Source organism: Notothenia coriiceps, unplaced genomic scaffold, assembly GCF_000735185.1.
Source record: "Notothenia coriiceps isolate Sejong01 unplaced genomic scaffold, NC01 NC01_scaffold00029269, whole genome shotgun sequence".
In the NCBI taxonomy this organism is placed as follows: Eukaryota; Metazoa; Chordata; class Actinopteri; order Perciformes; family Nototheniidae; genus Notothenia; species Notothenia coriiceps.
Window position 1 is genome coordinate 113813 of NW_011361970.1, and position 6267 is coordinate 120079.

The window sequence follows — 6267 nt, forward strand, 5'->3', positions numbered from 1 at the left end:
ACACACACACACACACACACACACACACACACACACACACACACACACACACAAACACACACACACACTTGGGGGGCGGGCCCACCTGTCACTTTTTATGCATACTAATGTGATTGAAACATTTTTTATGATACACCATAAGGCGCAACAGTGGGGGCTTTTCACACCTGTGAATACACATCAACCCCCTCCTATCGACGGATCTCACACCTACTTGAGATCTCACACCTACTTGAGATCTCACACCTCGGGGAGGCGGGACTTAGCTCATTTGCATAATGGGGGAGGTGTGACCTGTCACTTTTTATGCATACTAATGAGATTGAAGCGGGATGAATAATACTACTAAAGGCACCTTAATGATGAGAATTATTTTTGATTTAATTATATATATACCCATTGATTGTAAATTATGTCTGTAAATATGCAACGCATATAATAACACATTCATATTTGTTTTGACAGCTTTTTTTTGTACTTGCCTGTGGTGCTCCATGAAACTGCACTGAACATCTGCTCTGAGAATAACAGGGAAATATCATGGGTGCACTAAACACTTCGAATCAACATAACAAATGTCTGACTTAATTACTCGCATGTCAGGGACATCAAAAAAATAGTAGAAAAATGTACCTTTAAGGTATACAAACTGATTTGTTAGACATTTTAATTACCTACGAGCAATTAGAGACTGAGGTGTCTTTTTTTCACATGTCTACACCTCTTGGGTCTTGCCACTGCCTTTGGTTTGAAACATTTATAAGGATTCCAACTGTACTGAGGAGAAAGCAAGCCTTTTTCAGCAAGCTTTTCTTAGTCACAGACAACACTTTATCTGCTTTGGAGCACTTAAGCAACATGAATAGTTACAGGCTTTATTTTGAATGTCTGACAACGTGGTCAAAAGATTGGTTGTGCTTGTCACAAGCAGCGCATTAAGTCATCACGAACACGGAGCTTTCCGAATGGGACTTGAACTATATCTTTATCAATAATATAGTCCTTCTCTCAGACTTCATCATTCTGTCCCAGAAATGTCTGACACAGCCGTGGAGCCCTTTGTTTCCTCTGCTCTGCTAACAGGTTAGATAAAGATGAATTCAAGAGATGTGTACAAGAAGAATATGAAAAATCACATTATCTACGTCTTCATTTGTTTCTCATTTATACAAAACATAAACAGGAGGAATACATATGAGGCTTATCTTCCCTCCCCCTGGCAGGCCTGAGGCAGGTCACTTCAGGGTTTTTGTTTGAGATGTCAGCATCCATAGCCGGAGAAATAATGAACGTCCACAAGGAGAATAAAGCATCTTTTAATAGCCTTCTTCCTCGCTGAGGTAAGTCAATGTTGAGACCATTTATAATGAGGCAATCATGAGGTGGACCTTGTGATAATATTGTCTCTCTATAATATGCCCTGAAATTCTCCCGGCTCGCAGACCTTTCCCCTCCAGACAAGCAGCAGAACTCTTCCTGAGCTTGTTACAAGGGGAAAAAACAACAGCACATTACACGTCACCATAGTGTGTGTGTGAATACATGGCCATCACTGAGAGGTTTTACACATGACATTAAGCTGTGTTTTAAAGATTAGTAGTGACTTGAAAGCATGTATTTGAAATGCGATCATGTGAACAAGCAAGCAGAGGATTAATTGAGAAGAAAACTCTCTCCGTCAGGCTTTTAACCGCTGCGCCCACACATAAAAACTGTCCATTAAAAGCATTAATGACTCCTAGCTCATCTGAGATTATCCATGGTGAAACCACTCTTAATTTCATAATTTCCTCAAGATACAAATAGAGTGAGAGGCCAACAGTTTGGTATTTCCAGTTTAAACCATGCAGCATAAATATGTGTTGTGTGAAAAATGACTGTGGTGGGTAATAATAATTTGAAAAAACATCTGCTCAGAGGAACAGCCGGAAATGACAAAAAAAGAATGAATTGTGAATCGAATTATACTAACGGAACAAAAACAGGCATTTTCAGTTTTGCATAATGACAGTGGGAATAACATATTTTTCAAAATGTAGTCTGTTTCTCTTTTTGTAAAGATTCAAGGCCAAGAGTGTATGTAGACTTGAACATTAGAACCATGTGATTGTTGAACCTGTCATTTCACAACCATTTGTGTTTATCTGCTGCTTTTACATGCCTTAGTTTGTCTGGAAAAATGTGTGTGAAGCCTGGCTGAAGGGATTTGCTCCAAATCAGCCACAGCAGCAGTAGTGAGGACCACCATGGATGGTGGGGATAAATCTGTTTTACAGTCAGAGTTCTAGTTCATCCCAAAGGTGTCGGATGGGCCAATCAAATCCTTCCACATCAAACGGGGAAAAAACATTTCTTCATGGACCTGACATTGTGCAAAGGGTCATTGGCACGTTGAAACTGGAACGTTTTCTCCAAAGTATTGCCGCAAAGCAGGAAGCACAACATATACTGTAACCAACCCTAACTTTTTTTTTTGTATGTTCTTACAAAAAATCTGTGGAGGACCCCCTGCCAGAAAAAAAAAAAATCCTTCTCAGTCAAATGTCTTAATGTATGAGCTTTACAATGATTGATATTATATCCTGGTAGTGACTACATCCTTGAATGAAAGGCAAACATACAATTGTTCAGATTATTATTAGTGTTTTTAAGATATGTTTATATGCTGCAGAATTTCTTTTTTTGTTGATTACTACTAAGTAGCTAAACCTATGAAAAACAAGACCAAGTGAACACAAAACTATTATTTACAGAATCACATATTTGAAGGGCTAAGTCCAACATTTGCATGTTGCAATTCACAAATAAAAATAAGCTTTCTTAGGACAAGGTAGTAATGTTGCACTGTGCATTACATTACTGTACATGTTACTTGTTAGACGCTTTTATCCAAAGCGACTTACATACTCAATACCGTGGACAATCCCCACAGGACCAATTTGGGGTGAAGTGTCTTGTCCAGGGACACAACGACATGCTGACTGCAATGGGGTTTGAACCTGTGCTCCCCTGATCCGAACACCAACGCACTAGTCCACTGCGCCACACGCCTCCCTGTCCCAGAACAGGTTTGAATCTATTTACCTTAACTGTAACCATTTTTATATGCGAAAAATCAACACAAATAAATAACCTCAAAACGATATTGTCAAATAATGTGTTTTGAAAAATGCCTCACATTTTTTTGTGAATGCCAGTATTCTCAAAATTATGAAGAATAAAACAAACTGCCACCTCGTTGGCAAGTTTCCTTAGAAAAGCACAGGAACTAAATGAAACAGCATTTGTTTTTGCCTGCCCTCAATTGCACACCGGAGCCCCTTTACACAAAATGTCTGACTGTTGGAGATAATCATACATCACTTCAATAAACTGTTAACTCATTTCTGGCATTTGAATGAGCTGATAACGTCTCTTGAGAGAGCCTTTGGCAAAGTTGTTTTGAGCTTTCCTTCACACATTTATTGCCTAAACAGATCTTTATTAAATAAAAATAAATAAAAGTCACATTGTGTTGTGAATTATATCTGAACCTCCATTACAAGATTAGAAGACACGCCCGCTAACAGGGAGCTACAAAGGGCTCCTATTCACTGCTTTTGTAAGCTCTCGACTAAAGCATAAGCCGTTCAGACAGCTATCATGAGAATATAGTGCTTGTATGCACAAGTCATTAGGCAATAAATGTATTGTGTAAATTTACACACCCCAATGTCTAATTCAATTTATGGTAGCGCGTTGAGAGGAAATGTATAATATCCAAATTACCACAGCACTATGTTTATTTAAGGGTAGAGTCCATAGTCCAGAGTGACATGAGAGTTTAAGGATTGGTCAGATCAATGGTGTTCACACGGGAGGCTTGCTTTTTCTTGGATGATAAATTAGTAAAGAGCGTGGTTAATGATGTATAGTAACACAGAGGTCACTGCTTCATGAACAGGGTTGGCAGGGTTACTTTAAAAATGTATTACGATACAATTAATAATTACAGTACCTTTAAAAAATGTAACCAGAACCCTTATAAGTATCAAGAATGTGTCCTCTGCTCAGAGATTGTATTAATAGATAAACCTGCCTTTCATTGAGCATATTCAGGCAGTACGCTATGTGAGCTATTGTTGACATTGCCAGTTTTATGACCGGTCAACTCTCGTTCACAGAGCCTAAGAGTCAGATAAGTGATTCAGTGTCTCCAGGTGTTAACGCCCCAATATGTTGTTTACTCTCTGTAAACTAGTTAAAAGGTCTATCGAGAGAGAGGCTGATCAGAATTGACATGACAACCCACCCGTGCAGTCAGAACCTTTTGCTGCTGTGACTTGTGATATGAATTCTCCGGCCGTTGACTTGTAATAAACATCATTGTTTGACATCAAGGCTCCAACTCTCCTCGTGTCTCTCTGAGTCCTGACTCTCCATTGCTGCAGAAGTTTCCCTTACACCCTATACAATGTAACACATGAGCACATACAGTTTAAAAAAAACAGTAAGTGCTCCATTTTAGTTACATACAGTTAAGCTTACACACACTATGCAGACTAACATATAGGCTTACCTACTAAATGAAAGAACAAATCAACCAAAGAAAGTGAAAATAACCAAGCAAATTCAGGAAGTAGGCGTATAGACCCACGCTTAAGATATTAGCCTACAGAACTGTTCAGCTTTCAAAGAAGAAATTAAAGGTGCTCCTTTTACAAAATAAAAATGGTGGTCTTTTTAGATTTTTTAATAACATTTTAATCCTGCTAGTAATCCCCTATTTCCAGAAATGTAACAGTAGTCTGATATTGTCTTTTTTTCTGTAACTGGGGAATAAAGTTACCTTTTTTTGTACCTTACTTAAACCCGATACATGTATGCCAATTCTCCCCAAACCTAGTCATGAAGGAAATCTTGGCACTGGCTAAGAGAAAAACTTTAAAGTCTAATTTTCCTCTATATGAAATACAGAATATCACAATAACACTGACTTGTTTAGGTGTACACAAACGCATACCGCAACATTTAAGAAAAAAGGCTGTTTTAGTAATATACCCTTAATGCCAGATTCCCATGCGTTACAGCGGGGGAAAAGCCGCAATGCAGTTAGCTCTCCCAAATCATTTGATCACTGTGCTTGATTGAATACCGAGGTGAAATGCAGACGGCTAGAGATAGCTGAGAAGATTCCTCAAGTAATTAAAACATGCTTCTCAGCCCATATGGATAATTTGCTTTAACTCATTTATCCTGTGGTGGAAGCGAACCTGCTTAAATGTTGGTTATTGATAAGAGATTTTCAGGGTCAGCACATTTGCAGGAAACAAATGTTGAGCAGTCAACATACATATGCAGTAATGAAGCTCATCCAGCTTTATAATTTAGACTTCTAAGATATCCTACACCAGAAAACAGGGAGTAATTCCCCTCTTCCTACAGGAATTAATTATATACATGTGAATGTGTTTGGTAGTGCGGAAATAAATATTTTTTATCAGAGTAAATACTGACAAACATGATACAAAGATGACAGGAACTCGGATTCAACAGACCATAGAGTCTACACATTGCTTTGCAAATAAGCATTTATCAGTTAATAAGCATGTGCATGGGGAGAGTGTGGTACACAGTATGTCTCTCGCTGCATTATCCAGTCAGCAAGTTTTCTTTGGCAGAGATGAGAGCCAACTAAACTTCCAAGCTGTGGCACAGAATTGGTTGGGAAAGTTGGCAAACACTGACAGCTGGGAACACCTGTGTCTTCTAGCAGGGGCCGGTTGTCTGAACGTAGGCCTAGTCTTGTTCTACAATAAAAGTTTAAGTCAGATTTTCTAAAGACACTTAAATATACCAGTTGCAGAAAGCCTGGGGATTTCCACAATGCATTATGGGTGAACTAAAGAGGACATGTTATGCTAAGGTTTAGGTTCAGATGTATATGTTGTGCTTCAACTGTGACATGTTGACATACTGAAATGTTCCAAAAGCTCTTTATTTCTCTCATACTGCCTGTGCTTCAACACCTCTTTTCACCCTCTGTCTGAAACCAGAGCCCAGTCTGCTCTGATTGGTTAGCTGGCCGGCTCTGTTGTTATTGGTCAACTGCTTGCACGTCCCGCCCCTTAGCTTATCACGTACAATGTGTTAGAGCTTTAGCCAATAGAAGTGCAAGTGTTACATGGTGATGTCATGGAAGTAAACCTTTGCAGGCCATTCACATGCATACACACCTCCACTACAGGAACGGAAAATCCACAAAAAGATTAATGGTGCCTGCTTTAG